This window comes from Notamacropus eugenii, chromosome 1, assembly GCF_028372415.1.
Source record: "Notamacropus eugenii isolate mMacEug1 chromosome 1, mMacEug1.pri_v2, whole genome shotgun sequence".
In the NCBI taxonomy this organism is placed as follows: domain Eukaryota; kingdom Metazoa; phylum Chordata; class Mammalia; order Diprotodontia; family Macropodidae; genus Notamacropus; species Notamacropus eugenii.
Window position 1 is genome coordinate 323,973,113 of NC_092872.1, and position 23,976 is coordinate 323,997,088.

General features: G+C 36.2%; 1 protein-coding gene across 10 annotated transcripts in view; it reads right to left on the reverse strand.

Moving 5' to 3' along the window:
* MTA1 (metastasis associated 1) overlaps window positions 1-23,976 on the reverse strand; it is a 239,907-nt gene that overhangs the window by 67,343 nt on the left and 148,588 nt on the right. The window lies entirely within an intron of this gene.

Genomic DNA, 23,976 nt, shown 5'->3' on the forward strand with positions numbered 1-23,976 from the left:
CTCACACTTAGTAACCAGACAAAGATAACAAAGATAGGAACAGCTAATGTTGGTGTGACTGATGAAAGACAGGCACACTAATGCACTGTTGGTGGAGCTGCAAATTGGTTCAACTATATAGGAAAGCAACTTGGAATTAAGCAAACGTAGTAATTAAAATGTCCATACTAGGTCACTGATAGAAAAAAAAAAAGATCCAACTATTCATAGGAGATACCTCTTGCAGTATGAAAGAACTAGAAATAAACTAAATATACCACAAATAAGAAAGGGCTAAACTAATTGTGCCACATGACTATAATAGAACTTTACTATAAAAAATGATGAATAAGAATACAGAGAAGAAAATGAACTAGTTCAAAGTAAAGTAAGCAGAATAGCAACAACCAAAACAATATACACAATGACTGCAATAATGCAAACAAAAAGAATGGCAACAAACCAATTACAACTGAATGCTGGAGAATTATAATGACCAAGCCAGTCCCTAAAGATGAGATGTGAGAACTTCCCTCAATTCACTCATGAAATTAGGGACTATATGTATGAAACACAAAGGATGTCAAGCTTTTTTGATGCACTGGCTAATTTTGTTTAGATGTACTTGTCTGAACTATTTTTCTCCCCTCTTTTTTTACTCTTCTAAAGAATGTTTATTGGGAGTTTGAAGTCAACAGGGAGGGAGAGAAGCACACACTGGGAAATGTAGGTGACATAAAAACAAAGATATAGACAAAAATTTACTTTAAACAAAGAAGTATTTACTATGCTTTAGGCATTGTGGCAGTGCTAGGGACAGAAAGACAAAAATCAAATAGTGCCTGCACTCAATGAAGTTACATGAAAAAGGGGAAACAATGTAAAAAGAAAATTAAAAACAAAATATGTTCAAAGTAATTTCCACATGAAAGACAATACCAAATGTTGGGTACTTGAGCAGAGCCCTGCAAAAGCTAGGGAAAGCTAGGGAGCACATTCCAGGTATACTGGACAGCCTGTGCAAAAGCAAAGGGTTTTCTGGCAAGGATGGTTGCATAGAGAGAGGCAGACTGCTCAGCTTGCACATATCTACTCCATTAAAACCTGAAATTTGCACTAGACCCAACAAGGTGCAAGAAATCCCAAAAGAACAATGGTAAGTGAATTCTGCCTGCCTGTAACTGCATTAAAGTTGATCAGAAACCTGTGGGTAATAGTAAAAGGGAAGCCAGTAAAACAAGTGCTTTTAAACAAGTCCAGTGTTCCAACAGAACCAAAGACACATGGAGTCAGCAAGGATCTATAAAACCCTCCACCCAAATACCACAGTAAGGTATAAAAGACCTACGAGTCAACAACAAACAGAATGATAGAGCAGTGATCAGACCAGGGCATCCCAGGTACATAGAGGTTACGAGGTTCTTATCTCCTAAGTCACCATATTGGGTCCTAAAGATAAAATAAAAGAAACTAAAGATCCTAGGGAGCCTAGGAGCCTAATGCCAGGAAATCCGCACAGGCATCAAGGGGACTCAAGATGTCAATAGTCAGAGACAACCATCCCCACCTAAAAGTCTAGCAGGAAGCTCAGGGGAAGAGGTGATGTATAGTCCTGGCCAGAAAGTCTTAATTCAGGAGGTAAAGCTGAGGAGTCAAAGAAAACATCAACAAAACTATTACAATTCTAGGCATACTCCCAAAAAGGAGTGACTCCATAACAACTATAAGCAGAAACCTAAAGGAAATACGAACTTTCCACAAGGACTACAGAAGTACCTAGAACAAATGAATCAAGTGATTTAAAATGAAATGAAAGTTTTGGAAGAAAAAATTGAAAGGATAAATAGCTTAAAAGAGAAAGTGATAAACCTTACACAAATAATGGATTCCCTGAAAACCAGAAAAACTACACAGAAAATGAGTCTATAATCCAGCAGGGAATATCAAATCAAAGGAAAAAGAACGAAAAAATAGAAAATATGTATGTTACGTACTATCAAAAACAAGTACCCCATAAAAGAGGTCAAAGAGATAATTTAAGAAAAACTGGACTCCTGAGAACCATGATTTTTTTTTTTTTTTGAAAATGGCAGAGTAGGTCAGAAAATTTCAAGCTCTCAAGATTTTCCTTCACAAAAAAGATAAAATAGAGCCTCAGGGCAAACAGAGCAGTGAAAATAAATAAGAGTAAGGACAGAACAGGGCTCCTCCTGGAACAACACCAGAATATCTTTAGAAAAATCCCTGGATGAGGTTTTGTTCCCAGTGAACCGTAAACACCTCCATGCTAGGAATCACTTAAACAACAAGGGCAAATCCTGGGGATAGCTGGGTTGGGAGGCTGCCTCATCACCAGCCACAGAAACTTTTACCCCAAACAGTAAGGGGATGTAGGTGTCTGAGATGAAGAAGATAGAGGTAACCACTGCTGACAAGCAATGCCAAACCCACTGTGCTGCAGAGACATGGCCCTGGGCAAGAAGGAACCAGCGCAAGCCCAGTGAGTGCAGAAGCAGTGGGGTAGGACACTGCTGACAGTGGGCACTTAAAGGAGGCTGGAGGTCTTGGTTTGAGTCCAAGGTCAGAGGAAAGAACTGAAGAGGATCTGAGACCAGAGGCACTATCCCCCATATCCCAGGAATAGAGGCGATTATAAAAACAGAACTATTACCTACGTCTGACACCGTATATCAGAACATAGTTGAAATGGGTACATGATCAAGGTGTATAGGCTGATACTATAAACAAACTAGGGAAACAAGGAATAGTTTATTTGTCAGATTTATGGAGAATGGAGAAATTTATGACCAAACAAGAGATAAAGAACATAATAAAATACAAAATGCATAATTTTAATTACATTAAATTGAAAAGTTTTTGCATGAACAAAACCAATGAAACTAAGATTAGGAGGGAAAAAGAAAACTGGGAAAGCATTTTTACAACTAGCGTCTGTGATGAAGACCTCATTTCTAAAATATATAGAGAACTGAGTCAAATTTACAAGAATACAAGTCATTCCCCAACTGATAAATGGTCAAAGGATATGAATAGGCAGTTCTCAGAGGAAGAAATTAAAGCTGTCCAAAGTCACATGAAAAAATTCTCTAAATCACTATTGATTAGAGAGATGCAAATCAAAACAACTCTGTTTAATAGGAATATAAGTTTAAAGCTCATATAAGATTGCATGCTATCTTGGGAATGAAGGAGAGAAAGAGGGGGAGAAAATTTAACACTTAAACAAGAGAATGTTGAAAACTGAAAAAAAATTAAATTTTAAAAAATGTGCACATTCTCTGACCCAACAATACCACTTCTAGGGTTGTATCTCAAAGAAATCAAAAAATGGGAAAAGGACCCACATGTACAAAAATATTTATCACAGCTCTTTTAATTATTAATATATTAACATGCAATTATATATAATATTATAAATATGTATTAATATACAATTAACATTAAATTAATAAATGGGAGGGGAGAGAAAAAACTGAACTATTACAAAAAATGCACAAACGAGAAAGAATCCAACCACAGAGAACTATTATGGGAATAGAAAAGACCTGGGGTTGGTTTTCAGAGGAGGATACTGAAGCAAAGGGTACCCCAGTACTTCTAACCCAAAGAGTAATAATGTCAAACTATCACCTGCACAAAGAGAATTCATTGAAGAATGTAAAAAAGACTTTAAAAATCAAGTGAGAGAGCTTGAGGAAAAACTAAAAAGGAAAATAAGAATAATCCAGGAAAAACCAGTTGGAAAAGGAGATCCAGAATCTTAAGGAAGAAAATGACTCCTTGAAAATCAGAATTGGGCAAGGGGAAGCCAGTGAAGCTATAAGAGATCAAGAAGTAAACAAAACATAAAGAATGATAAAAATAAAAGAGAATGTGAAACATCTCATAAGAAAAACAACTAATCAGGAGAACAGATCAAGAAAACAGAAGAATAACTGGACAACCTGAAACCTATGATCAAAAAAAGAATATTGATATAATAATTCAAGAAATGATTAAAGAAAATTGTCCTGAAGCATTAGAACAAGAGGCAAAGTAGAAAAAGAAAAAATCCACTGATCATCACCTAAGAGAGATCCTATGAGGAAAACTCACAGGGGTATTATATTCAAAATTTTTTGGCTCAAGGGCAAAATATTACGAGCAATAAGAAAAAATTCATTTACATATGGCAGTACCACAATTAAAGTCATAGAAGATCTAACAGTGAGTGGCAACACTAAAAGATCACAGGTCTTGGAATACTATATATCAAAGAGCAAAAGAACTGGGTTCCAGCTGAAAATATCATACCTAGCAAAAGACATTTAAAAAAATAAAAAAAGAACATTTAATGAATTGTCAGATTTTCAGAACTTTTGTTAAAAAAAAACAACAACAAAAAACAACAACCTTGAACTTAATAGAAGATTCAACATACAAGAGCCAAGAGTATATAAGATACGTAGCAAGGACCAATTACAAGGTGCACAATAAGGATAGACTTACTTTTTATGTATGTAAAATGTAAAACCTATGTGTAAGACTGTTATTAGTAATTAGGTAACTTATAAGAAAGATTAGGGTAGATGTGAGTATGATATGACTTCAAAAAGTGAAACTATTCAAGAACAGCTAAAAGAGTAATTCAGCTAAAAGAGTAATCTTATACAAATGAGATGTGATAGGAAGAACCAATATAGAAGAATTAGATGAGGGAAGGGAGTTTGTTAGTTCTGGAAACCTACTTTCATCAAGAATGGTGAAGAGGGAAAAATATATATAGTTCTAGAAGAGTATAAAAGTCTTCGAAATTCTGAAAGAAATAAAACTCTAAGGGGATGGTGAGGGGAGAGGATAAAGGAGGGATCTTTAGAGGAAAGGGTGAGTGAATACGTTAAAAGGGGGATATAGAAGGGTATTTAGATTAACGGGAATGGGAGGATAAGGGAAGGATCTTTAGAGGGGAAGGTGAAAAAATAAGTCAAAGGAATATACAAAAGGGTGTTCAGATCTATGGGAATGGGAGGACAAGTGAAGGATTGTTGGAAGGGGGATAATTTAAGTAATAGGAGAGCAAGAGAGTGGGTAGAAGTAGAAGAGTTAGGAGAAATAGGAAAAAAACCGCACAAACCTAAAAACAAAGATTAGGAGTAGAATCTCTTAGGGAAAGTATATGTTTATAAATATTCACACACACACACGTATATACACACATGCATATATACGTACATATGTACATATATGTGGGTATATATACACATATGTGTATGCGTATATTCACATATGTGTGTATACATATATAGGTGCATAAATATCAATACATAAATATATCCATGCTTAATTGTATCTTAGGTGGAGGAAGGAGGTAAAAGTCTACAGCAGAGAATAAAGAAAATCTACAAGAAAGCAAATATAGACAGCTTTCAACATAATGCAGAATATTTAATATATAATCTTTCTTGAAATAGAAAGTTATTGCTATATACTCTGAATTCTCTCCTGTGTTCTGCTGTGCACATGACTTTATTTTCCTTATTTTATATTTATGTTATAATGCTTCTTTTTCTTTTCTTATTATGTATTTAATTTTTAGTATTTGTCTAAAATAAAAAAAAGATTAAAAAAGAATGTACACAATAAATAAATGCTTCATAGCAATCTAAAACAAGTTAAAAAGCATGAACATTATAATTCAGGAAACATAAATCAAGATTTCCCAGACCTATTGGAACCAAAGGCCAAAGTAAAGACAAAATCTGTACAGTTCATCTAGTCAAACGGAAAAGTCCCAGAAATATTACAACCAAAACCTAGAGTTTTTGCATCAAAGAAAAAAACAGTGCAAGCATTCAGAAAGAAACAATTTAACTACCAAGGAACTGCAGTCTGATCACATAAAACTTTACACGCAAAATTCAACTAAAAGTAAGAGATCTTCGAATATTCCAAAAGATGAAGGATATACAGAAGCTTACAACCAAGAATAACTTACCACGCAAAACTTAGTATAATATTACAGGGCAGGAAAATAGATCTTTATTAGAATAGGAAGTTATCAAGTACTTCAGATGATAAGTAGGAAATTATTATGAACTTTGAAACACAAATACAGGAATCAAGAGAAAGCTTCAAAGGTAAAATTCTTCAAGTAACTAGAAAGGACTATAAAAAAGGTGTTAATAATCTAATGAGGGAGAAGAAATAATTGTCCTTTCAGAAATTGTCTTCAAAGAGTAATGAGAAAGTTTGTAGAGAGCCAGTACTGATGGAGTCCGGAATGTGAGGTACTTGAGACTTGTACTAGCATAAAGGTTGACGTTCTCAGGGTTGGCTCACCATTCCACTCCTGATAAGCAAGGATGAGATCTTCCTGACCCTGATTGTATACCCTGAGGTTGCTACACAGAAGGAACTAAGATATGGAAGTAAAAGATGTAAGCTAAAAATGTTCTCATGGGAATAACCCTGCTTGCTTGCTTAAGAGAGTATACAAATCTTGACCCTCAGATCAATAAACCAATTATGTACAGATGGTACAGGCTCGCCTAGTCCCCTCTGCTGTTATCTCTTTCTTTTCAATCAACTGCCTCTGATCCGTCAGTTGCTGGCAAAAGTTGAATAAAGAAAATGGAGGATCTATAAGGTAAGTGGTTCTAAATGTTTTAAGAAGGGAGAAAGAAAGGATGACAAATGGAATTGATTAGTGTAGAAAGAAGGAATAAAGGGGTAGAATTTGCTATTTCTCAAAAGTGGGAATAGGATAAGAACATACAAATATGGAGGAAGGGAGGAGGGTATCAATAGACCTTGCTCTAATCTAGAGAGAACAAGGTAGAATTCATACAGAGACATGACCACAGAGAGATGTAAAAATATATCAAACTCATTTGTAAAATGAACAAAGAGAGGAGAAACGATGGGTGTACCAAGAAGGGCTAAAAAAAAAATTCAGTCCAAGTAATGCATTTAGTGAATTCCAAAGGACAAGATTATCAAGAAGAATGTCATATAAAACACTGTGGAAGCCACAGCCATTAAGGCTGTACATACATCTTTTCATATTATCATAGCTATCTGTACATCTTATCATACCACCATATCAAAGCTAGCATCTTAAATTCTGATGTACTGCCCAAACTGTCAAATTTAATACTGTTGGAGATGCCTTAGTTTAAGGCAATGAGAAACTTATCCTGTGAGGCATATTAAGTTCAGATATCCCCATACTACTTCGGGACTGTGGGTACTCCCTGCAAACCTCCTCCAAAACCCATGTAAAGAGCTATTTGTCCATCAAGACACATGAACCACTCAGAGGATAAGAAAATTGCTAGCATACCTTAAAAAAATAGTAACATATCAAACAATTTAGGAATGGAGGAGTGAGGGCCTAAGAAGGAGAATACTGGGAAGAAAAGAGCTCCAACCAAAAAAACTCACTGATTTTGAAGGGGAGAGGAGGGAAAGGAAAGGAAGAAAGATCTGGAAATGAAGTAGGTGTCCATCAATTGTTGCTCTGCAGTCAATTTTGGAATTTTTTTGGCAAAGATATTGGAGTAGTTTGCCATTTCATTTCCTTCTCCAACTTATTTTATAAAGAAACTGAGGCAAACAGGGTAAAGTGACTTGCCCAAAGTTATGTAGCTAGGAAGTGTTTATTCCCAAATTTGAACTCAGGAAGAAGAGCCCCCCCTAACTCCAGGCCTAGTACTCTATCCACTGTGCCACTGAGCTGCTTTCCATTCCCATCAATTAACGAATGGAAAAAATGGACAAAGAGACAAGTTCAGATAATCTTAGGCTATTATGAATTAATACAGGGTGAGCTGAAGAGAACCAGAACAATTTCTGAAAGGGTAACAACATTGTGTAAAGATACAACATTGAAAGATTTAAGAATATTGATCAATGTAAAGGACAAACATCTCCAAGCTATCTATTATCAATCAAGCAAGTCATGTACTTTCTTGAAAAAGACGTGACAGAAAACAATTAAAGACATACATCTATGTATTTGGCCACTGCATGAATTTGGTTTGTTGTACTATCATCATTTGTTAGTAAGTTAATTTTCCTTTTTTCTCAAATTTTAATATGTGGAGGTACGGAGGAAGGGGACGGCGTGTGTGTGTGTGTGTGTGTGTGTGTGTGTGTGTGTGTGTGTGTGTGTGTGTGTGTGTGTGTGTGTGTGTGTGTGTGTGTGTGTGTGTGTAGGTTAGGAACAAAGAGCCATTTAAACTTTTTAAAAATATACATGAAGGAACAGAAGATAGTACATACAGATAAGCAAGACAGGCAGCTCTGAAAGTATCGTGGAATTATGCGTCTATTTTGAAAGCAAGCAGTTTAAAATGGAAATTCATGTTTCATATTACAATCTTATTTGTACTCTGCTGCATATATGCAAATGGTTTTTTGATCTTTAAAGTTCAGAATTTAAAAAAAACAACTTTTAAACATTTTTATATAGATTTCAAGGACAAAGAGGCACAAACTGGAGATAAAATGTCATATAAAAAAGAATAACAAGTAAGGAAATTTGGCTGAAATGTAGAAAGGATAGGAATGTATAAATGGAAAGGAAGAGTGCTGGGTTGTGAAAAGCCAAGTTAGAAGAGTGTATTTTATAGACACTAAGGGTCCTTGAACAAGGAACTGGCATCACTGAAACATATTTCATAAATAACAATGGGGGGGGGGGGGCGGCACTCAGAGCCAAGATGGCAGAGTAAAAAACAGGTACTCACCTGAGCTCTCCCAAATTCTCCTCCAAACACCTTTAAAACAATGCCTCAAAACAAATTCTGGAGCAAGAGAACCAACAAAAGGATGGAATGAAACAATTTCCCAACTCAAGAAAACTTAGGAAGTCAGCAGGAAGAGTTTATGTCTCACTGCAGTATGAATGGCATACAGTTTAATGCAGGTGGCCCTTGGAAAACTAACAGTGAGACCCCAAGCTCCAGGGCAAGCCAGTAATGAGGCCCAGAAAAGGCAGCAGCAGGCCTTGGAAGCACCTGAATCAGCAACAATGGCTTTCAGCCTACAGATGGTAAAGGGGTGGACAATTGGTCAGAAGAAAATTACAGAGAACCCTCTGTTGGCACTGGGGGCAGGACTTGGTTGCACTGCCCATATTCAGTTTTGGTCCTCAGTCACAGGGTGAGGAGTGGCCACAGCACACTAGAGTGTATAGTCACAGAGGAGTGGGGACACTGGTCAGAATTCCAGGGCAGAAAAATATACTTCAGATCACTCACAGACCACAGCACAGGTTAGGAAAGCAGTGACACCTCTTTAGATCTTATCAAACTGGAAGAACTGAAAATTTACAGATCCTCCAGAACTAGCTCTGTACACAGCAGCACAAAAAACCTGAAGTTTAGGACAGTACTCCTGACTCCACTCCAGGAACAGAGCCCAACTTTAATTTCAAGTTCAAAGTCAAGAAACGGGCTGGAGAAATGAGCACACAATAACAACATAAAAGAACCTTACAATAAAGAAAAGTTACTACGGTGACAGATAAGATTACTATACAAACCGAGAAGAAAGTCATAAAAGGTGTAACAGAGCCTCAAATAATGAGAGTTGATCTCAAGCCTAAAGTGAATTCCTGAAGAGTATCAAAGGAGTTTTAAAAATTAAATGAGAGAAGTAGAAGAAAACTCTGGAAAAGAAATGAGAGGGATGAAAGAAAAGCATGAGTCAACAGCTTTGTAAAGGAGGCACAAAAAATACCAAATAAACAACTTAAAAAACAGAATAAGCCAAATGGTTTAAAAAAAAAAAGGCACAAAAATCCAGTACAAAAATTTACTAAAGAAAATAATTCCTTAAAAATTAGAACAGAGCAACTGGAAGTTAATGACTCCATGAGACATCAAGCAACAATAGAAAAAAAAAAATCAAAATTAGAAAAAAATAGAAGAAAATGTGAAATATCTCACTGGAAAAAGGACTGACCTGGAAAAACAGATCCAGGAGATATAATTTAAGAATTATTGTATTTCCTGAAAGCCATGACGAAAAAAAAAGCAGCCTACACATCATTTTTCAAGAAATTATCAAGGAAATCCATCCTGATATTCTAGAACTAAAATACAAATTAAAAGAATCACCTCCTAAAATAGATCCCAAAATTAAAACTCCCAGGCCAAATGCCAGAACTCCCAACTCAAGAAAAAAATAGTGCAAGCATCTAGAAGAAACAATTCAAACATCATGAAGTCACAGTCAATATAAAAGATTTAACAGTTTCTACATTAAAAGATCAGAAGACTTGGAATGTGATATCCTGGAGAACAAGGGAATTAGGATTATAGCCAAGAATCACCTATCCAGTAAAACTGAGTATAATCCTTCAGGGGGAAAAAAATGGATATTTAATGAAACAGAGAACTGTTAAGCATTCCTAATGAAAACCAGAGCTAAAAAGAAATTTTTACTTTCAAATGCAAGATTCAAGAGAAGCATAAAAAGGCAAATGGGAAAGAGAACCCATAAGGGATTCAATAGGGACAAAGTGTTTACATTCCTATATGAGAAGATGATACTTGCAACTCCTAAAAAGTTTTTCATCATTAGGGCAGTTAGGAGTGCACATAGACAGAGGACAGTGGTGTCAGCTGATTATGATGGGATGACATCTAAAAAAATTAAAATTAAGGGGGGAGAAAGAGGAATGCAATTGGGAGACAGGAGAGGTAAAATGAAGTAAATTATCTCACATCAAAGAGCTTTTACAAAGGAGAGAAAGATAGCGGGGTGGCAGACATTGATCCTTACTCTCAATGAAAAATTTTTCAGAAAGGACAGGGTCAAAGGAAGAGGGAGAATGAGAATGAGAATGAGAGTGAGAGAGACAGAGAGAGACACAGACAGATGAAAACAGGGCAAATAGGATGGAAATACACAGTAATTGTAATTGTGGGAAAAAATATCAAGTTTCTCTGAAAAAGCCCTCATTTCTAAAATATATGGAGAACTGAGTCAAATTGATAAGAATTCAAGTCATTCTCCAATTGGTAAACAGTCAAAGGATATGAACAGACAGTTTTCAGATGAATTAAAGGTATTTATAGTCATATAAAAATGCTCTAAATCACTATTAATCAGGGAAATGGAAATTAAAACAACTCTGAGGTATCAGAAAGGGAGGGAAAAATGGAACACTAATGCACTGTTGGTAGAATTGTGATTTGATCCAATCATTTTCAGGACCAATGTGGAAGTATGCCCAAAGGACTATAAAACAATGCATACCCTTGGACCCAGTAATACCACTACTAAGTGTGTATCCCAAAGAGAGGGGAAAAAAGAAAAAGGACTTTTATATACAAAAATATTTATACCAGGTCTTTCTGTGGTGGCCAAGAACTGGGAATTGAGGGGATGATTATCAATTGTAGAATGGCTGAACAAGTTAAGATTATGATGAAATAATATTTTGCCAGAAGAAATAAGTAGGATTCTTTTACAAAAACCTTGAAAGACTTACATAAACTAATACAAAGTGAAGTGATGAGAATCAGGAGAATGGTATACACAGTAACAGTAATATTGTACAATTACCAATTATGAATAACTCAACTCTTCTCAGCAATACAGTAATCTAAAACAATTTCACAGGATCCACAATGAAAAACGCTATCCACCTCCAGAGTCTGATGGAGTCAGAATGTATACTGAAGCATACATTAAAAAACAAAAAAAGAACACCACAAAACTTTCTTTGTTTTTCTTGGGGTCTTTCGTCTGTTTTCTTTCACAATGATTAATATGGAAATATGCTTTGTGCAATTCATTGTACATGTATAATCTATATTAAATTGTTTTCCATCTCAGGGAGGGGATGGGAAGAGAGAGAGAAAATTTGGAATTCAAAATTTTTAAAATTAAAGGATAAAAACTGTTTTTATATGTAACTGGAAAAAAATAAAATATTAAAAGAGAAAGAAGAGAAATAGGGGCAGCTAGGTGACACAATGAACAGAGCACAGGCCCTAGAGTGAAGAGGACTTGAGTTCAAATCTGGCTTCAGACACTTACTAGTTTTGTGACCTTAGGCAAATCACATAACCTTGATTGCCGAAAAAAAAACTAAAAAAAAAATCACCCAAATTTTGGTAGCTGTAGGAGATAGAGGGGAAAGTTGAGAAACTGGGAAATTAACTAGGAGGTTGCTATAATAGCACAGGTGAACAGCTGGTTGGTTGACTGTTGTCCTTCATCTTCGAAGAGGACTAAAATGACATCACTATTGTAAAGTGAAATTTCAGTGTGTCCAACCACGGCTGATCAGATCAATATGAGCTTGGAATGCTCTACTACAGGTTGTGCACAGATAGTCCATGTGAATATCTGGAGTGGATATCCCAAATTTGTGCATCCTGCTTTTACTTTGTGCTATCTCAATTCTGCTTTGTGCAAAGAACACAGCACCTTTTCTTATGTGGGCATACCATGCTGAGTGGTCCTGTGCCACTGTCACCCATGTTGCACAGTCAAATCCAAAGTTCTTAAGAGACCCTGAGAGTGTGCTTGTATCGTTTCTTCCGGCCACCATGTGATCGCCTGTCCCAAATAAATTCTCCATAAAATAGTCTTTTTGGCAAACGTACATTAGGCATTCAAACAGCGTGGGCAGCCCATCAGAGTTGCATTCTCTGAAGCATAGTTTGAATACTTGGCAATTAATCTGGAGCAAAGACTTCAGTGTCTGGTACCTTATCCTGCCAGGTGATCCTCAGAATCTTCCTAAGACAATTCAAATGGAAGTGATTCAGTTTCTCAGCATGGTGCTGGTAGAATGTCCATGTTTCACAAGCATATAACAATGAGGTCAGCACAATGGCTCTGTAGACCTTCAGTTTGGGAGTCAGTCTAATACCTCCTCTTTCCCAAACTTTTTTTCAGAGCCTCCCAAACACTGAGCTAGCTCTGGCAATGTGTACATCCCAGGTCTTTCCAGAACTAGAAATTGAGGGGATGATTATCAATTGTAGAATGGCTGAACAAGTTGTGGTATAAGATTATGATGAACAAGTATACTACCAAGGTAAGTGAACTTATCCACAGCATTAAAAACTTCTTCATTTGTTTTAAGTGATGGTTCCATGTATGGATGATGTGGTGGTGGCTGATGGAGCACTTGTGTTTTCTTGGTGATAATTATTAGTCCAAAATTAGCACAGGCAGCAGAGAACTGATCCACACTTCGTTGCATCTCAGCATCAGAGGCTGCATTGAGTGCACATTCATCTGCAAACAGATAATCATGCCCGAACACTCCCTCCACTTTGGTCTTGGCTTGTAGCCTTTTCAAACTGAAGAACTTGCCATCAGTATGGTAGTTGACCTTAATGCTGTGTTCATCCTCATTGAAAGCATTTGCCATCATGGCTGAAAACATCATGCTAAAAAGCATGAGAGCAAATACACAGCCCTGTTTCACTCCATTAGTAACTGGGAAGGCACAAGAGCTTTGTCCATTATCCAGAACGTGGACAAATATGCCATCATGAAATTGATGTACAATATTGATGAACTTCCATGGGCAACCAAATTTTGACATAACTTTCCATAAGCCCTCACCACTAATGGTGTCAAAGGCCTTGATCAGATCTACAAAAGTTGTGTACAGACCTCTGTTCTGCTCCTGGCATTTCTCCTGGAATTATCAGGCAGCAAACACCATACTGAGTGTTCCTCGGTCCTTTCTGACGCCACACAAGCTCTCAGGTATATGACCACCTTCCAGGTGAATGATCAGCCCATTAAGGAGGACTCTAGCAAGAACTTGGCTAGCAATGACTAAGAGAGAGATCCTCCTATAATTGTCACAGGACAATCTTTACCCTTATAGAGATGGACAACAGAGGCATCCTTAAACTTCTGGAGGATAACCTCTTCTTGCCATATAACCTGGAAAATTTCACTCAGCCTTTGTATGAGCAATGGTGCCCCTACACTTTAAATCTCAGCTGGAATAGAATCAGCACCAGGTGCTTTGCAACATGAAAGGGGCTTAATGGCCCTCAAAACCTCTTCTTTAGTTGGAAGTTCAGCTAAAGAGGGACTGACTTCAAACTGAGGTAGAAAGTCAATGGCCTCAGCACTGACTGATGATGGTCTGTTGAGAACACTATGAAAATGTTCAGCCCATCTCTCTAGGATCATATCCTTATCACTAATCAATTTGGCTCCATCAGCACTGAGTAGCTGTGATGAACCATAGTTTTTTTTATCCATAAATAGCTTTCAGGGAATCGTAAAAGCCCTTTGGATTGTTACTATCAGCATAAAACTGAATTTTATCTGCCTTCTTACTGAGCCAGGAATCCTGCATCTCTCTAAGCTTTGCTTGTACTGTGCTTTTGATGGAATTAAATGCTGTCCTTGTAGAGGTGGATGAACTATCCTGCTGGTAAATCCTGTGGAATTCTTGTTTTTCATTTTCAGATGAAAAGTGATGAGCATTTGAAAGAAGATGGTAGGGACATGCGAGTAAAGAACATGGACAGAAAGACAATGTGGAGACAGAATCAATACTAACTGTTATGAATACGAACTGGGAGGAATATGAGAAATTTAAAATGTGAGGAAGAGTCAAGGATGACTTGTAGATGACTAACTAACCCAAGTCACTACGAAGGATGGTGGTACCCATAACAGAAAAAGGAAAGCTTATTACAGGTAAGGGTAGAATGGATTCTATTTTATACATATTGAATATGAGACACCTAGGGAACAGCCAATTGAAGTAATCACATAAATAGCAGGTGATCAAGGATTAAATTTCAAGAAGCAAACTGGAACTGGATAAAGAGCATAAAATCATCTGCAGAACTGTGACAGTTAAATCCATGGAAACTGTGTGTTCATCCTTTGTTGCTGAAGAAGACCATGCCATCAGAGAAATGATGACATGACTTGCACTTGACTTTGTTTGGAGTGGGGGAGGCCTGGGCAGGTCACCAGCCTCATTTCTTCTCCAGAGCCATCTGAATCCAGTGACCAGACAGTCATCAGGATGACTGGAGAGGGCCCAGGATGAGGCAATTGGGGCTAAGTGACTTGCCCAAGGTCACACAGCTAGTGAGTGTCAAGTGTCTGAGGTGAGATTTGAACTCAGGTCCTCCTGACTCCTGTACTGGTGCTCTATCCACTGCACCATCTAGCTGCCCCCCACAGGAGCTAAGGAGATCACCAAGGGCATATACACAGAGAGAAGATGGCACTAGAATATTAGTTAAACAAGGAAAGCCAAAAGCATCTCAATTCCTTAGCCAGTCTACCTCTGTGCCCAATCAATGTGTACACATTTATACCACTCCTAGGTTTAACCTTAGAAAGATCAAAGAAAGGGTACTTTTAGTAAAAGAATATTTAGAGCATTTCTTTTTGTGGAAGCAAAACAACCCAGAAACAAAGGGAATGTCTATCAATTGAAAATGGCTGAATAAGTTGCTGTATATGAATGTGATGGGAGTACTAGTGTGCTGTAAGAAACAGATAATTTAAAAAAGACATGAAAATACTTCTATGAAATGATGCAGAGTGAAGTGAATAAAACATAAATTTATACAATAATACCAATATCATAAAAACAAAGAATTATGAGAACTTTTAAAACCTGTAAAAAAAGATGAAATCACCAGAACATGAGAACAAGTTAAACAATAACAACTCTGTAAAATATCATTTTAAAAGTTGTAAGAAAAGATGGTGGAACCAAGAAGGCAGAGTAGTAGGAAGAAGTACAATAAGGTCCTTCCCAAAACTCTAGTAAACAGATCTAGGAGCCCAACTCAACATAGCCTAAAGAGATATAGCGGTTTGTGAACACTACCAAGAAGCAGTAGCGCTTTGAATATGATATTTAAGAAGGTAAAGGATATAGGCTTATTGCTAAGAATAACATTTCACAAAGCTGAGTATAATCCCATAGTGGAAACAACTGACTTTTAATGAAATAAAGGATTTCCAAGCATTACTGATGAAAGGATCAGAGCTACACAGAAACTGAAATTCAAACAAAGGACTTAAGGAAAACATAAAAAGATAAACACAAATAAATAATCCTAACTCCTAAGGGACTAAACAAGGATAATTTTTTTATATTCTAATATGAGGAGATGATATATGTCCCCTCTGAATTCTATGATCATCGTAGATCAGAGAGGGAATTTAATTAGATAAAGTCTGGCAGCAGTTCTTCTATCACAATGATCTTAAAAGAATAAATGGAAAGAAGGATGAAAGAGGAATGGGGTGAGATGGTGGTACAGAAATGAAAAGGAAGGCTAGAAAAAGAATCTTAATCAGGTAGGTAAAGTAGATGTCTACATAAACAAAGAATACAGGAGTGGGGAGAAAGGCTGACACTTAAATGTCATTCTCATCTGAACATATAAACACACATATATGCAGCTAAGTACATAAAGACATTTTACTCATTAGAGAAATAAGAGGCAAAGGGAAGAAGGAATAATTATAGGAAAGGGAGATTAAAGGAGAGATTAGTTCTAGACAAAACAATCTTTAAGGATGTACAAAAATATTTACAACTCTTTTTGATGTGGCAAATAATGAGAATCTAAGGGGGTATCCATCAACTGGTGAATTTCTGAACAAGTCTGGTATATAAGTGTGATGGAAAAAAGTTGTGCTGTAAGAAGTGATAAAGGAATGACCTTAGAGACCTCTGCAAAGAACTGTATGAAATACTGAAGAGTGGAACAGATTGAACCAAGAGAACAATTTATACAATAACAAAAATTTTGTAAAGAGAAACAACTGTGAAAGGGACTTAGGAACTCATAACAGTATTCCATGATTCCATAGGGATGATGACAAAACATGCTACATACCTCCTCACAGACATGTTTAAAAGACTCAGATTGGTCAACAAGACATTGTCTCAATATTGTCTTTTGGACATGGCCAATGTGAAAATCTGTTTTGACTGACTATATATGGTTTTAACAAGGATTTTGCTTTCCTTCAGTCTTAACTAGGGTGGTAGGAGGGTTGAGCTTGGGGTAGAATAGGGAGAAGCTGGATTTTTGCCAACTGAAAAAAATGATGAAATCTATAAGAACTCGTACAAATACAATAATCAGTCATGATTCTAGAGGACTACTGATGACACGTTATCCATTACAGAACAGTGAAGAATTCTGGGTGCAGAATGAGACATAGGTATTTTTCTACCCGACCATGGAGGGAATTTGTTTGACTTGATTATGCATTTGTTATAATAAATTTGTTTTTCTTGTTTCCAGTGTGGTGGGAAGGAGGGAAAGAAAATCAATTTCTGTTCATTCAAAAAATGAACAGTACCCTCCCTAAGGGGAGGAGGGTACAGATGTAATATGCTGCATCCACTTTCAAATAAGGGCAGTGTATTATTGATTATACTTTGTTTGTAATATAAAAACAAAATATCAATGATATTTTTAAAAGGGGAGGGGAAAAGGCTGATTCTTGAACTACATCTTGAAGGAATCAGAGATATTTTATGAAGTTGAGGAGAGAGTACATTCCAGGCATGAGGTTATAGGAGATGAAATGTTACATGTGGTGAGGCACAAGGCTAGTTTGGTTGAACTGCAGAATGTGAGAGGGGTAGTAGGTTGTGAAGGGCTTTAAAAGTTATAGGAATAATTATGTTTGATTATACAGGCAAAAGGAAGGTACCAGAATTTGTTGAAGAGAAGTGACATCATTAGATAATAAAAAGTGCCCTGAAGGCCATGTTTTCTGATTCAGTCAGTCCTTACTCTCTAAGGAAAAAAATTGAATATGGGTGCAGCTACTGCTTCCTTAGTCAAAACCTTGGGCAATGGGGTGGTGCTGGTAAGAAGAGAATAGTGAGGAAATGTAACATTATGGGACAGAGTATTGAATGAGATTAGAGCAAACAGAAAGAAAGCGAAGCAAACAAGCTTTATGGAGGCAGGGAAGACTAGTTTTAGTACAGGTGTAGTCAGGGAGGGTGGGTACAAGGTATCTGCTGCAGTCCTTGATGAAGTAAGGTGTCCAACATGGATAAAATGATGTGAGTTTTTAATAAGATTCTTATCTGGGCCAAGCAAGACCAGTAAGTGGAGGCAGGGAGCAAAGAACTGGACCTGAGGTTCAAGAGTGGTATTGACTCATCTGAGATAGGGAAGAGTAGGAGAAAATACAGGGGAAAATTGATGTCTAGCTGATATTCAAACTCCTACTGGAGGGAAATGCCCTGTTACTGCTAGTCTTATTTTGACAGGCTGAATTAGATTGTTTGAGCATCGTGAAAGGCTTCTTGATTTACTGGCTCAGGTGGGCTAATGCATTTCTAAAGGCAGTCCAAACTAAGGTAGCAACTATATGACTAGAAAAAAGGGGTCAGAAGCAAGAGAGATGGAGATAAATAGCTCTGTTACCTTCCTGAATTAACTTTTTAATGAATTTATTTGTTTTCAATATTCACTTCCATAAGTTATAAAATTTCTCTGCCTCCTTTCCCTCCCCAAGACAGCAAGCAATCTTATATAGTCTCTACACATACAATCTTATTAAACATATGTTCACATTAGTCATGCTGTATAGAAGAATTAGAACAAATGGGAGAAAGCATGAGAAAGAAAAAAACAAATAAAAAGCAAATAGCATATTTCTTTGTCTGGATGTGGATGTAATTTTCCATCATGAGTCTTTTGGAGTTGTTTTAGATCCCTGCATTGCAGAGAAGAGCTAAGTCTATCAAAGACAGTCATGGCACAATGTGGTTGTTACTGTGTATAATGTTCTCCTGGTTCTGTTCACTTCACTCAGCATCAATTCATATAAATCTTTGCAAGTTTTTCTGAAGTCTGCCTGCTCATCATTTCTTACAGCATAATAGTATCCCATTACATTCATATACCACAACTTGTTCAGTCATTCCCCAACTGATGGGCATCCCCTCAATTTCCAGTTCTTGGCCACCACAAAAAGAGTCCTAATTATTTTTATAATGCGGGTCTTTTTCAATTTTTATGACCTCATTGGGATAAAATCCTAGAAGTGGCATTGCTGGGTCAAAAGGCATACAGTTCAATTCCTTAGGACATAGTTCCAAATTGCTCTCCAGAATGGTTTGATCAGTTCAAAACTCCACAACAATAAATTAATGTTCCCATTTTCCCACATCTTCTCCAACATTTATAATTTTCCTATTTTGTCATGTTAGCCAATCTGATAGGTGTGATATGGTACCAAGGAACTGTTTTGATTTGTATTTCTCTAATCAATAGTGATTTAGAGCATTTTTCATGTAACTATAGACATTTTTGATTTCATCCTCTAAAAACTACCTATTCATATCCTTTGACCATTTATCAATTGGGGAATGACTTGTTTTCTTACAAATTTGACAGTTCTCTATATATTTTAGAAATGAGGCTTTTATCAGAGACACTAGTTCTGCTTCCCTCCTAATCTGGGTTGCATTGGCTTTGTTCATGCAAAAGTTTTCAATTTAATGTAATCAAAACTATCCATTTTGTATTTTGTAATGTTCTCTGTCTCTTGCTTGGTCATAACTTCTTCCTTTCTCCATAAATCTAACAGGTAAACTATTCCTTGCTATCCTAATTTGCTTATAGTATCGCCTTTATATTATCTTCTTGAATTTAAAAAATAAGGTAGGACTGGCTATTGAAGTGCAGCTGATGGACTAGAAAGGAATTAACCAAACTGTCATAGAGTTCATGAAATATAAAGTAGGACATGAAGCATAATCTTCAGACTTCATCCTACTGCTTCAAAGACTTCGGAGAAAAGATAAGAAGCATCCATACCATTTCAAAAAAGGAAAAGAATTTCAAAAGGGATGAGAAACTCTCAAGAAGAAAATTCTGAAAATCGAAACAATGACAAGAACAAGGAAGAAATATAAAGATACTACCACAAATTCAGATTATAAAACGATTTTGTAAAAGACCAAAACAAGAGCAGGTAATAAAAACTAAGTAGAAAAGAAAGGTTTAGAAAAACAGTAAAAGAAAAGGCAAAAAGCTGAGGGAATGACAAAAATGTAAAAGTATATGAAAAGTATATTCAGCAATGAAGCAAAAAACAAGAAAATGTTTAAATAACATAACAAGTAATAATCTCCATTTGCCTTAATTTTCAGAGTTAAATAAATTTAGGAAGGAAAGACTCAAGGAAAGATAGATAAAGCGAATTCTAGCAAAATCTTAAAAACAATTCAAAAGCAGAGAAAACTATATCAAAATCTGTTTCTGAGAAATAAAAATGGTCTTTATGCCTAGAGAAAGAAGAGATAAAGTAGAAAAAACTAAACAATATAAAAAACATTTTAAATAAAATATCACAGCTCCAAAATAATTTTAAAATTATTCATTGTGGCCAAGTGCTATTTATACCAGACACATAAAATTTCTATATTAGGAAAACAATGAGCCTAATTAATCACAGTGGCAACAAAAACAACAAAACTATGAGATCAGATCAACAAAAATATGCGTAACCTCTGACCAAGCAATACCACTAACAGAGAAGTATCCCATGGAGAGAAAAAAAGGGGAAGGGGAAGAGGGAGAAGGACCTATCTGTACAAAAATATTAAAAGCAGCTCTTTTTGTGATGGCACAAAATTGGAAATTGAGGGGATGCCCATCAATTGGGGAATGGCTGAACATATTGTAATGGAATTACAAATGAAATAATTAGTAGAATTGTGGAATGATAAGCAGACGAATTTCAGAAAAACCTGGAAAGGCTTATGTTTCTGAAAAGCGAAGTGAGCAGAACCAAGAGATTGCACAAAATAACAGCAATAGTGTACAAAGATTTACTGTGAAAGACTAGCTATTCTCAGCAATACAATGATCAAAATTGCAAAGGATTTATAACGGAAACTGATATTCATATCCAGAAAAAAACAGATAGTCTCTGAATAAAGATCAAAGCATACTATTTTTCACTTTTTTGTTCGTGGGATTTTTTTTTGTCTGTTTTTTCTTTCTCAGCCTGACTAATATAGAAGTATGTTTGCATGACTACACATATATAACCTATACCAAATTGCTCAGAAGGAGAGAGAAAATTTGAAAGTTAAAAAATTTGTTAAATGAATGTTAAAACCTATCTTTATATGTTGAGAAAAATGCTATTTTTTAATTTAAAAAATAAAAATAAAAAATGCAATATCTATTTAAAAAATATATTGTGTCCTATAAGAAACTGAAATACTAACAGTGTTCAAAAAAACCAAAGGTCATCAACTACAAGGTTAAAGACCCTATATTATTCAGCAAAAACTGCTGGGAAAAGTGAAAAATAGATTGGTAGAAATTAGAGTTACTCTGATATCTCAAACCATATTCTATAATAAAGTCTAAATGTATAAATAACCTAGATATAAAAAGTCACATCACAAAAAAATTTAGAAAGAAAGACACTTTTTTACAGTAATAGATAAGTATTCTTTATCAAATAAAGGCTAAAGAGAATGACACGACATAAATATATAATTTTAAGTAAGGAGAATTTAATATTTAATTTAATGTGGAGAAGTTTTTGCACAAACAAAATCAACAGTATAATGAGAACTTTCTTAACTAAGAAAAAAATCTTTTTGACAAATTTCTCTGTTAAAGGACCAACTTTTAAGATACATAGGGAATTGATACAAACAGATAAGAGCCATTTACCGTTACCAATAGATATAAACAACAAGTTTTCAAAAGGAGGGCAAACGAACAACAATTGCAGGAAAAAAATGCTTCACATTACGGATAATTTGAGAAATGCTGATTAAAACAGTCCTTAGATTGCAATTCATTCCCATCAGACTGGAAAAGGTAAAAGAAAGGGAAAATGAAAACTGTTGGAGGGTCTGTGAGAGCTGAAGCTGAAGCACTGTTGATGGAGTTGTGAAAGAGTCCAAGCTCATCATAGTGGTGCATATTTGTAATCCCTGTAACTAGGGAGGCTAAGGACGGTGAATTGCTTGAGCTTAAAGTTTTAAGCTGTAATATGGTAAAAACTGATTGATGTCTGCATCATGTCTACTATGGTGAGCCCCCAGGTTGCCTAAACGAGGGCTGAAAGAACTCAAGTTGAAAAAAGAACAGGAGTGCCAATGAGTACAGGAACTGAACGAATGAGTGGCTGATAAACTTCTAATCAAGGTGAGATATGGAGATCCAACATCAAAAATAAATAAAGCCATTCTGAAAAATAATTTGAAACTATATGAAGTACAATCACATGTAGATTTCCCTGCCTGTGGCTACTGCTCCAATTACTGACTGGGGTCTGAGATTTTCTTTACTAAGTACCCTTGGTTATCAGATGTCCATATAATATATATATATATGTGTATACACACACACACACACACACACACACACACACACACACACACACGCAAAACAAAGGCTTAAATGAAACTAAGAATTATAAGAGACGTGAGGCAGGATTCTAGTTCGAGCATACAAGATAGCGTTGTGCCCAGCTAGGGCACAAAAGAGAAATCCAAAGGCCTGTAGTTGGGTGGGAAATGAAGAGAGGAATGATCTGGGCAATAGCTAGTTTAAAACCCTCTCAGTGCCCAAGAGAATTTTTTCCAAAGCTATAATTGCAGAAAAGATATCTATGTATCTACCTGCTTTGGTAAATAGTTTCCTCACCACAGCCTGATATGTCAAAAAAAAAAAAAAAAAAAGGTAATGGGGAGCCACTGAAGGTTTCTAAGCAAAACAGTTACTTGTTGGCAGCTATGTGGATGGTGAATTCATTGGTGAACAGAGTGACTGAAAGCAGGGGAATTAGAGTCCAGTCTAATAGTGACTGAGGAAAATGTCCCAAGGGAGGATGAATGCCAAAGATATTTTGGAGGAAGAACCTGCAAAGCTTAGCAACTGTTTTATCATGGGGAGGGAGAAGTTATAAAGTTACCCATTCCACATTGAGACTTTTCCCATAGAGGTTTTGATGTATCTCAGATCAGCATAAGAAATTATTGTAAATGGGAATTAGGGGAAAGTTTTATAGAAGCCACAGACGATACATGAAGGTCAGCAGATGACACCGAAAAAGTTTACAAACTCAGAAATGCATAAACTATGTTTATGACCAAGTACTTAACCCAAATTTTACAATAAGGTACTGTAAAAACCCCATAAAAGAAAAAATTCAGACTTCTTTGGTACGAAAGGTCAAAAAATTTTACGCAGATTTTCCAGATCATGGGGGCACTGTGCCCCTAACCACTCTTGAGATGTGGAAGGAATAACTGTGTAGGTTACTGTGAAGTTGTGAACTTCAGTAACTAGAAGATGACAAGCCTATATAACTCTCGATTACAAGATGCAAATATAAATTAAAATAACTCTGAGGTACCACTTTATCCCTATCAGATTGGCTAATATGACAGCAAAAGAAAATGATAAATGTTAGAGAACTTGTGGGAAAATTAGGACATTAATGCACTGTTGGTGGAATTGTGAAATGATCCAACTATTCTGGAGAACAATTTAGAACTACACCCAAATGGCAATCAAACTGTGCGTACCTGTTAATCCAGCAATGTATTGGACAAAGGTCTGTATCCCAAAGCGATCACAAAAAAGGGAAAAGGACCCACATGTACAAAAATATTTATAGCAGCTCTTTTGGTGGTGGCAAAGAATTGTGAAACGAGGTGATGCCTATCAACTGGGGAATGGCTGAACAAGCTATGATATACGAATGTGATGGAATGCTATTGCTCTATAAGGAATGATGAGCAAGAGACTTTCAGAAAAACCTGGACTTAAATGAACTGATGCTGAGTGAAGTGAGCATAAACAAGACATATACACAGTAACAGCAACATTGTGCGATGAACAACTTTGTTAGACTTAGTTTTTCTGAGCAATGCAATGATCTAAGACAATTCTAAAGGACACATGATGGAAAATGCAGAGAAAGAACTATGGAGTCTGAATGCAGATC